This window comes from Euphorbia lathyris, chromosome 8 (genome assembly GCF_963576675.1).
Source record: "Euphorbia lathyris chromosome 8, ddEupLath1.1, whole genome shotgun sequence".
Classification (NCBI taxonomy): domain Eukaryota; kingdom Viridiplantae; phylum Streptophyta; class Magnoliopsida; order Malpighiales; family Euphorbiaceae; genus Euphorbia; species Euphorbia lathyris.
The window spans coordinates 37,742,565-37,754,234 of record NC_088917.1 but is presented as its reverse complement, the minus strand read 5'-3'; positions in this window follow the sequence as shown (position 1 = coordinate 37,754,234).

Here is an 11,670-nt window from a genome sequence, read left to right as displayed (position 1 = left end):
TTGCTTTTTTATTTCATTTTTTATTAATAATTTTTTATTCAGTAATCTTTATTCTCTCATTATTAGTTACTTAATAATTTTAATGATAAAATGATATACATCTTAGTCACTCACTAAATGACTAAGAGTCAACTGCTTATATTATTTTGGCTTAATACATCATTTGCCCTTAAACTTCTTCAAAAAGCTTGATTGGTCCCCTGAACTTTCAAAATGTTCTGATAGCCCCATCAACTTGCACAAAATATTCAGTTGATCAGTCGGTTGCAAAAAAGTAAGTTAAATGCGGAAGATATATTCCACGTATCTTAGAATGTTATTACATAATTCAAAAATAGATTAGAAATGAAGTATTGTCAACTCTTATATTAGAACCGCATACCCCGATCTTGGCCGTTTTACTTTTTTAAGACGCATGCAATATATCTTCCGCATTTAACTTACTTTGGCTAGCTGAACATTTTATTCAAGTTGAGGGGACTATCGGGACACTTTAAAAGTTCAAAGGGACAATCAAGCTTTTTGGATAAGTTCAGGAGGCAAATGACGTATTAACTATTATTTTTAAAGAGTAAACTAAGAATCTCTTAGAGATGCTTTAATTCAAGTTTTGAGAAGTTTTAATAGAATATTAAACTTTAATATGTGCAAATAAAATAACTCAATTTTTTTTGGGATGGGGAAAGCGTTTAAGCCCAGTGAACAGAAAAAAAAACAAAAGGAGAGAAGAATAGTTATTCTAATGTACAACCATTCGAATCGAAGCCCGACCTTACCGGTCTTCAAGGAGAATGTTCTGGAGGCCTGTAGGAGGCGCACCACACTCGTGATGTCCAGGACATATGAGCCTGCGAAATTTGCCATCCAGTCAACGACTTGATTGCCTTCTCGGTACACATGGGTAAATTGTACCTTCCAATCTCTATCCTTTAGTCGTTTACACTCACGTATAAGCTAAACAAACAGATGATGAACTGTAATCTGACTCTGCATAAATGATATGACTGATTTTGAGTCCATCTCCACAATGATTCGTCGAAATCCCTTACCTCACGCCAATCGTAATTCAAAAGACAGACTCCATAACTCCGCCAGTAAAGCCGAACAGATCCCTAAGTTTACTAGGTATCCATGTCACCAATCTTCCATATAGTCCCGAATTAGTCTACCCACCGAGGCCGCCCCCGGGTTACCCTTACTCGCACCATCTGTATTAATTTTTACCCAATCCGTTATAGGCGGATTCCATCTAATCAACATCTCCTGCTTCTGTCTCGGATTCCCCTGATTTAGTTTTCTTCCTGTAGCTACACTTTCCCGTGCTTGGTACAAAATGAACTCTGGCAATAACTCAGACGTCCCTCTTTCTTCAAACAAGCGTCTGTTCCACGTCCTCCAAATCCACCATATTCCAATCGAAAAGATAACCGGCCACTCCATTCCATCCAACCTCACACGACCAGAAATATTTTCATCAATCCAATCTGCGCGATTTAGTGAGAATTTTTTTTATATTTTTTTAATTTTTTAATATATTTATTACTTATATACAATCATTTCTTTTGTTCATATTTATTTTATATTTAATATATATTGTGATTTTTAATTCATTCTAATAAATTTTGATTTGAAAAATATACAACCAGAATGGATAGTTTTATGTCTATTCCTCTCAAATTGAGACCGATCATTTATATAGACGGAGTAAACTGGTCAATCATCGATTAGTAATGAACCAATAAAATTCGATTCGGTTATTAAACTTATTCGGTTCTGTTTTAATTTTGAAGAAGATTTCAATTTGATAAGCGACAATTTAGATTGACTAGTAATCAAACCAAACCAATGCTGACCCCTAAAGAGGAAAAAGAGTGTTGGGTTAAGGATTTTTACCTATGGTAAACTATGATAATCTAGGTTAATTTTTAGATAGAAAAAAAAAAGTACAAAATTAAAATTTGTGGTTTGGGTAATTTTTAAACATACACTTTGCGGTTTAAATTGTAACACCGATAAAAAATACTGATGTGAATATTAATAAAAAAAGGTAGAAGGATATTTTTTTATCATTTTCTCTCTCCTCTCCCTTGTTCTCTCTTCTCGCTCCTCAAAGTAAATAAAAATTTGAAAAACGTTTTCCATTGCCAATCAAGGCCGAAAAACTTTATGCAATATGTATTCATATTTCCAGAAAATAAAAAAAAGCCTAACTCCCGCCGCTGCACCACCATCTCTTTTTGTGCAGTTGCCAGGGCCAGCTCCAGTATTTTAAAGGCCCTAGATAGGACTGGTTCTGACATTTTTATGGGCCTTAGAAAATAAAATTTGAAAATACTTGTTATGCTATTATTGTTAAGAGACGGCGACTAAAAAAGAGACAATTTGTATTATTGTATTATAATTGAAATTAATTTTGAATTTTATAAAGAAAAAGTTATTATTTTTCTTTGAATTGGATGCCCTCGTAACTGGGAGGCCCTTGGCGGCCGCCTATGCGGCCTCCTCCTGGCAGTTGCCTCACACCGTCACCAACACCATTTTTTGCCATCAATCGTTTGAGAATCGCAGCGCAAGGACCACTATTGTTCTCTCTTTTTTTTAATTCCATATTCGCAGCACCACGGTTCACCTATCTCTGTTTTGGCTTCTACCGATGCGAAATTACATAATACAATTAGGAATATTAGCAATGTAGCTAATTTTCAATCAAATAAAGAAGATAGATATTTGAAATTGAGGAAGATAAAGATTTACGTTTGATGATCCCTAGACTTACTTTGGAAGTGGATGATTCAAAAAAGAATGAAATTGCAACGGCAGCCGAGGTGGTCGAGATTAGGAGAAAGGCAGTGATATTAAAGATGATTTGAGAATAGTGTTGAACGATACTAATCATGGACCCTCCGATGGAAAGAGGAATGAATGATGGGGGATGGGGATCCACTTATAATTGTGGCTGATGAGATGAGGACCTTGGTCCTCCGATGTGTAATTGTAATTTTTTGTTTCCTCTTCATGTATGTAAATTGGAATGAGAATTAATGGGTACTGATGTGTAATTGTGGATGCTTCCAGAGTTCAAATTTTGCACATATATTCAAGCCATTCATCAAGAACAGAGGAAGACGTGTGTTATACAACACATTTCATGAGAGAGAGAAGAGAGAATAAGGGATCAGATAGAGAAAACCACCCAAATATTCGTTTGATTTGATTTTTTTTTTTTTTTTTTTTTTGACTAATGTGTGTGATAACAACCAATTTTGTAATTAACAAAAAGAAGGTGACAAATTTGTAAATAAAAGGAAACAGAAAATTGTTTTATTTTTTTTCTTTAAAATGTATTTTTCCAACCTTATTTTTCAAAAAATTTTATACCGTTGGACTCGTCTTAATTAGACGGTCATTTTAAGATCCCAGAAGCTCGGGTAAAAAAATTTCCGGTGAATGGAATCCGGCGATCCGTTTTTCTGTGAAAATAAAATGTCCAGAAAATTCTCAAAAAATTTAAAAAAATGTAAAATATTATTATGAGAAACTTTAATTCTTGAGTCAAAATGATATTCCTTATAGTTTAGTCCCAAATCAACGGAATCCAACGGTTAGATTAGCGTTTTCCGATAAAAAAACTCGAAAGTGCTCATAAAATTCTCAAACAATTCCAGAAAATGTAAAACATTATTTAGAGAAACTTTAATTCTTGAGTCAAAGTAGGATTTCTTACGCTTTAGTCCCAATAAAATGTTTTCCTTAATTTTATCCATTTTACATCCTTCAACAATTTATTGGGTCAAAACCATAAGAAATCCCGCTTCGACCCAATAATTAAAATTTCTTAGAATAATGTTTTACATTTTCTGGAATTGTTTGAGAATTTTCTAGGGCACTTTTTTTTCTCGCCAGAAAACGTCCACCCGAATTCCGTTCACTGTAATTTTTTTTTACTTGAACTTCATGGATCTTAAAATGACCGTCTAATTTAGACAAGTCTAATAGTATAAAATTTTTCGAAAAACGAGGTTAGAAATATCGGAAAAATGTATTTTAAAGAAAAGAAATAAAACAATTTTCTGTTGGAACAATATAAGTATTATGTTGGAACAAATGGTACACTGATTTGGAACAATGTAAGTAGGACAAAAAACGTGTCCAGAAAATCATCAAAAAATTCCAAAATATTTAAAACATCATTTTAAGAAACTTTAATTCTTAGCTCAAAGCGAGATTCCTTACATTTTTGACCCAACAAATTGTTGAAGCATGTAAAATAGATAAAATTAAAAACAATATTTTATTGGGACTAAACCGTAAGAAATCCCTCTCGACCCAAGAATTAAAGTTTCTTAGAATAATATTTTACATTTTCTGGATTTTTTTGAGAATTTTCTGGGCACTGGTTTTCTCGCCGAAAAACGTCCACCCGGATTTCGATCATCGGAATTTTTTTTTACTTGAGCTTCAGGGATCTTAAAATGACCGTCTAATTTAGACGAGTCTAATAGTATAAATTTTTTTGAAAAAGGATGTTAGAGATGTCGGGAATATATATTTTAAAGAAAAGAAATAAAACAATTTTCTCTATCCTATCTTTCATTTTATTTACAAATTTGCCACCTTGCCCTTTTTAATTATCATCAAAACTACGTAGTTTTGTTATGTCACATAATAAACTCATTGTCACACCCTAACCCATTGTCACACTGGATCTCACCCCTATATATATATATATATATATATATATATATATAGTTAAATTTTGTTACTTGTAATCTTTTGAAAATTGCATGTAACCCAAATTCGTTACAACAATAAGGGGGCGTTTGGTTCAAACTTCGGAATCGGAATTGGAATCGGAATCGGAATGATACGGAATCAGAATCGGAATGACTATTTATTTATTTTGTTTGGTTTAATTCGGAATCGGAATCCAAATACTTTTAAGAGTGTTTGGTTCAAATTTCGGAATTGGAATCAAAATCAAATTGGACAAAAAATTAAAAAATTTTAAATTTTAATAAATAAATAAAATATAAAATCCATTAATTATAAGCTAACTAAAAAAATTAATTATAAAAATATTTTATAAATTAAATTAATATATAAATAAATATAGTATATTATAGTATATAGAAATTATTATTCTAAAAGATACTATATTATATTATATAAATGAATATCCTATATTTCTTAAAAAAACAAAAAGAATGTATATAGTATACCACTGCCGTAGAACATGTGGGTAGTTATATATATATATTATTTTTTTGTCATGGATAGGTAGTTATAGGTAGTGGGCTCTTTTTTCTTTTTCTTGTTTTCTTTTTTTCAATTAAGGGAATGGGAATCAAATTTCATTGAAGGGGAAGGAGGAGGGAATGGTTGATTCCTATAGTGGGGTGAATATGATTCCATTCCTGTGTCAAAATTTATAAATCCAAACACTAACAAAGGTAATAAAGTATTGTGATTCCCATTCCATAGTTTAAATATCCCTAACCAAACACCCCCTAAAACTGTCTCTGTTGTAAAAATAAAATAAAATAAGACTGTCTCTTACCTAAAAGATGTAGCTATTTATCTCACTCATATTTTACATATGGTGATGACTTAGCGGATAATGATTTGTTATTTTGTTTTTATTATTTTTCTAAGATACAAGTGATTTTTAAGATACAAGTGATTTTATTGAAACATATTATACCGTTGAATTATTTTATATCCTCAAATTAAAATATGTAATTTAAGCTTAATGACTATTGAAAATTTCACCAAAGTTAAGTGACCATCGTTGTCTTGTCTGTAAGCCCTAATTATTATCATTATTAATAGTACTATTATCATTTTGTAAAGAAAAAAAAAAGAAACTTTAGCAAGTTTTCTTAGCTAGTATATCAAAATCATTATTATAATGTAATTTCTATAAAATCGAACCAAACTGATGCTCACCCTTAAGAGGCACAATACTATTACATTAAAGATTTTTTTTTATCTAGGGTTAATTATGATAATCTAGATTAGTGTTTGTTGTTTGATTTTTTTGAGAATTGCATCGTGTCACTCATATTTTATATATGACGATGACTTAACAGATAATTAATTGTTATTGTGTCATTATTTTTCTGATATCAAAATGAATAAAAATAGATAAAATGATTTTATTGAAATAAAATTACACAGTTGACGTATTTTATATCCTCAAGTTAAAGTAAGTTTAGTGTATTGAAAATTTAATCAAAGTTAAATGGTCGTCGTTGTTTTTAACCCCTCATCATCATCATCATCATCATCATCATCATCTTCTTCTTCTTCTTCTTCTTCTTCTTCTTCTTCTTCTTCTTCTTCTTCTTCTTCTTCTTCTTCTTCTTCTTCTTCTTCTTCTTCTTCTTCTTCTTCTTCTTCTTCTTCTTCTTGTAAAGAAAAAAAAGAAGCTTAGCAAGTTTTCTTAGGTTGTATATCAAAATCACTATTATATGTAATTTCTATAAAAGCTCTTATGCTATAATGTATAATTATTCATTTTAACTATAGACATGCAATTATTCTTTTAAATTCACATTCTTCAAAAAGTCTTACTTTCCACCATATCTTGATATACAATTTCTCATTTAGCGTCACGTTTTTTATGAACCCATACTTCGTACAATATCTTGATATACAGTTCCTAATTTATTTTTATGTTCTTCACGATGTCTATAATTAAGTCCTTATCGCATCTTAACACACAATTTCTCATTTAACTTCATGTTATTCATGAAGTCTTACTTTTTACCATTTCTTGATATACACTTTCTCATTTAACATCATGAAGTCTTACTATATACAGTTTCTCATTTAACTTCATGTTCTTCCGGAAGCCTTACTTTCTACTGTATCTTAGTATAATGTTTGATTTAGCTTCATGTTCTTTATGAAGTCTTAAGATCTTACCGTATTTTGATATATGTGTTCTCATTTAAGTTCATGTTTTCCATGAAGTCTTACTTTCTACTGTATCTTGAATAACGATTTCTAATTTAATTTTATGTTCATCACGAAGCTTTACTTTCTACCCTATATTGATATACAATTTCTCATTTAACTTATATGTTCTTTACAAAGTCTTAAGTTGTTACCATATCTTGATATACTATTTCTCATTTAACTTCATGAAGCTTTACTTTCTACATTAGCTTACATGTTTTTCGTAAAGTCTTAAGGTCTTACATTATCTTGATATACAATTTCAAATTTAACTTCATGTACTTCATGAAGCCTTACTTTCTATCTTATCTTGATATACAATTTCTCATTTAAGTTGATGTTCTTCATGAAGCCTTACTTTCTACCATATTTTGATGTACAGTTTCTCATTTAAGTTCATGTTCTTCATGAAGTCTTACTTTTTACCATATCTTGATATATAGTTTATCATTTAACTTACATGTTTTTCTTGGAGTCTTTACTATATATTTATATATGATTTCTAATTTAACTTCATGTTCTTCATGAAGCTTTACTTTGGATTGTATCTTGATATAGAGTTTCTCATTTAACTTTATGTTCTTCGCAAAGCCTTACTTTATATCATATCTTGATATACAATTTCTAATTTAACTTACATGTTCTTTATGAAGCCTTACTTTGTATTGTACATTGATATAGAGTTTCTCATTTTACTTTGTATTTTGATATATTATCCCTCATTTAAGTTCATGTTCTCCCTGAAGCCTTATTTTTTTTTATCATATCTCCAACTGCTCTTTGATTATGTATATATTTCAGGTCTAGAGGATGCTAACATTGTAAAGAGTGCCAGCATTGAAATAAACACATGTCATAAGAAGGGAATCAAATACAACTTCTATTACTTTTAAGTATTTTGTTATAAAAACATGAATAGGAAAGTAAACAAACTTCTTTATTTCTTGGAATGAGTTATGAATATCTTGCATGAGTTAGGTAGATGGTTTCATCTTCAATTATCAAGTGGATTGCTAAATACCACCCTTTTTACTAGTTACTAGGGTAAACTACACCAATGCTACCTGAACTTTACTTAGTTTACACTTTAGTACCTAAATTACATTTTGTGCTAAAAATATACCTGAAGCAATGATGATCGGACAATTTAGTATATTTTACCGGTTAATTACCGGTCAATGCGAGTTTCATGAGTTAATTACATCAATGGTATCTGAACTTTACCATAATTCACACTTCGGTACCTAGATTTTATTTTATCCTAAAGAGATAACACAAGTAAAGATGACTGAAAAATTTAGTTCATTTGATCAGTTAGTGACCGGGTAACGTGAACTAAACATTGGAACTCGTCATACACTCAATTAACAATGTCAGTATTGTAATTTTATGTTAATTGAGTGTATGATGAGTCTCAATTTTTAATTTAAAATGGTCAAACTCACGTCGGAGAGATGTACAAAAATGTTGAGTCATTTTTACTTTAGGTGTATCTTTTGGACAAAATAAAATCTAGGTACCAAAATGTGAATTAGAGTAAAGTTCAGGTACCATCAGTGTAATTTACTCATCAAAATCGCATTGACCGGCCATTGACCGGTAAAATATACTAAATTGTCCGGTCATCGTTATTTCAGGTATATTTTTGAGACAAAATGTAATCTAGGTACCAAAGTGTGAATCATGGTAAAGTTCAGGTACCATTGGTGTAATTTACTCTTAGTTACTGCCCTCATTTGGACTTTTTTACCATTTTTCATAATTTTGATAAAAAACTGAAAATTCTCTCTCCAAAATCACGAACCCGAATAATAATAATTAAAATTATAAAAATAATTGATATGTGACAATCCGAATCCCAAAAATAGATAATTATAAATCGAAAACATTAAAATTTACATTTTTTTTTAAAAAAAAATCATGAACATAATGCATATTTTTTGTGAGGATTTTGCTTTTTTCGTCAAAAAATTAGAGAATTTAATATTTTTCGTCACAAAAAAAACGATTTAGTATTTTCCGTCACTAAAAATATTAAATTTGTACCTCAGCCCAATTTTGGCCTAGGCGGGTGTCGGATCCGTCCAGCCATAGGGCTGGGCGGATCCGTCACCCTCCCAGCCAATGGCTTGGGCGGATGCTATATCTGCCCAAGCCATGGGCTGGGCCGCCCAGCCCTATGGTGGGGCGGATCCGACACCTACCTAGGCTAAAATTGACATTTTTTCATATCAAAAATCATTTTTTTATTAAAAGGGTAAAATTGTCCAAATAGGAACGGCAAATAGCAACACCCATTATCAATTGCTATATTTCATCCGCATTTTCCACTTCCTCAAGTTTATCTTTTTCATCGACTGTTACTTTTGTCTAAAGGAGGAGAGCTAAATATGTTTCCTAGGAGATGTGCTTATTTTCTTTGACTATACGCTATGGAATTTGCAAAGTCAAGTGCTGGACCATTTCTTACTTCCATCCGCGAAACTGCGGTGCATATCACAACTTGACCGACGAGAGGGGATGGGTCGTCCACTTAGTCCCATTATATGTATATGTGTAGGAAAAGAATTAGGGTAACAGAAAAAACAAATCGCAAAATTGAACAGAAAATGAACTGTGCCGTGGTGGAGGCCACTGCCTTGAAAGCGATTTCGGCAGACTCAGGTGCAATCTGAAATTCCGAACGCTCCCCCAAGGTTAACACAGAGACCTTCGAACTTGTGCATTCAAAGTCGAAGATAATGGAACAGCAAGAGTGTTTTAATTGCCCAGAAAGTTTGATTGAAAGAGATTAAAAGAAAATTATACATTCAAAGTTCAAAACTTCTTGTATTTATAAGCTTAAGAAATAAAAACGTTAGAACGTGTATTTGAACGTTAGAACGTGGAGGTAGAACAAGAGAAAAATAAGGTTCCGTTTTTTGACTAAATAAACTGTTGAAGAAAACTTCAAAGGAGTGAAACAGATAAAAATAAAAATAAAATTCGGACGGGCGTCGTGCGAACGAGCACGTGTGGTATATTTGCTAAATCCTACTTAACACAACTTAAAGGCTTATAAAGTCCAACTCTATATATATCTACTTAAATGTTGTTAAATTTCCTATGTGAGATAGAAAAAAAAGCTCTTAAGAGCAAAGTCCCTAAAGATAAATATACCCCCACCATTCAAAGCCATTTTCTTCCATATCAAAGCCATTTTTCTAACAATATGTACTAGGTTTCTTTTTCACTTTTTTTAATGAAACAATCCACACTATTTGCAATGAGCATGACAAAGCCCGTTACAGAAACATATTTACTATTATGGCCCCTTACGAGACTATTAGTAACAACTATATTTGCAATTCGACTCGCCTATTACGTAAACCTCCATTTTTTCTGTTATTAATGAGATCTTTTCCAGCAGCGTGGTGTATTTGTACATCCTAGTTTTCTAGGGATTAAGCATCTGTTTGAGGTTAAATTTGAGAATAATTTCAAGGTTGGGTGGGGTTAGAAAATAATTCTTAGGGATGGGCTGTTTTTCTGACTATAATTAGTTTAGGTAAGCCATTACCCCCAATAAATATTAAAAAAAGTATTATTTTATAAAAATAAATATAAAAAAATTAATTTATCATTTTATAAAAATAAAATTATTATTATAATAATGTTATTGAATTTGTTTTATAAAATTTGATTAAAAATAAAATTTAACTTTGCTTGAAAATGTTATGATTAAATTTGCACAATTTCATACGTTAGGGCTAAATCTGTACTTCATTTAAAACGTTACGATTAAATATTTAGTGTATTACTAATAAAAAAATATATTTAGTATATTAACAATAGAATAAAATATTTTAGACATTTTCAAAGAAATTGTGATTAATTTATAAGTAACAGGTTTAGTTTTTTTAAACTGTCTAAAATATTTTACTATATTATTAATATAGTTACGAAAAAAATGTAACTGATTCAATTTATCGACAAACTGGTTTAGAAGATCTGACGTGGCTAAATAACAGTCAAACAATTTTTTTTCAAATTTTTGGTAGCGTATGGTTAAAATTGATCTTCCTTGGAAACGTTAGTGCTAAATTTGCATAATTTCATACATTAGGGCTAAATCTGCACTTCGCTTGAAACCTTACGGTTAAATATTTAGTGCATTACTAACAAAAAAAAATATTTAGTATATTAATAACACAGTAAAATATTTTCGATAATTTAAAAAAAATTATGATTAATTTATATATAGCAGGTTTATTTTTTTTGAAACTGTCTAAAATATTTTATTGTGTTATTAATACAGTTACAAAAAATGTATGAAACTGTTTTAGTTTATCGACAAAGTGGTTTAGAAGGTTCGATGTAGCTAAATAACAATTAAACAAGTCTTTTTAAATTTTCGATAGTGTGTAGTCAAATTTGATCTTGCTTGAAAATTATACAAATTTAATAACATCAATATAATTTATATATATAATTCTATTTTTATTTTTATAAATTAATAAATTAATTCTTTTTATAAATTTTATTTTTATAAAAAATATAATTTTTTTATATTTGTTTGGGACAGTGGCGTACAGCCACTGTCCCACTAGTAGGCATGAATCCCAAAGGGATTCCTGTCCACTAGCCATTACCGTAATGGGAGCATTTTACCAAAAACTAACCATTACGGTTAAAAGTACACCGTAATGGTACCTAAACTAACCATGATTA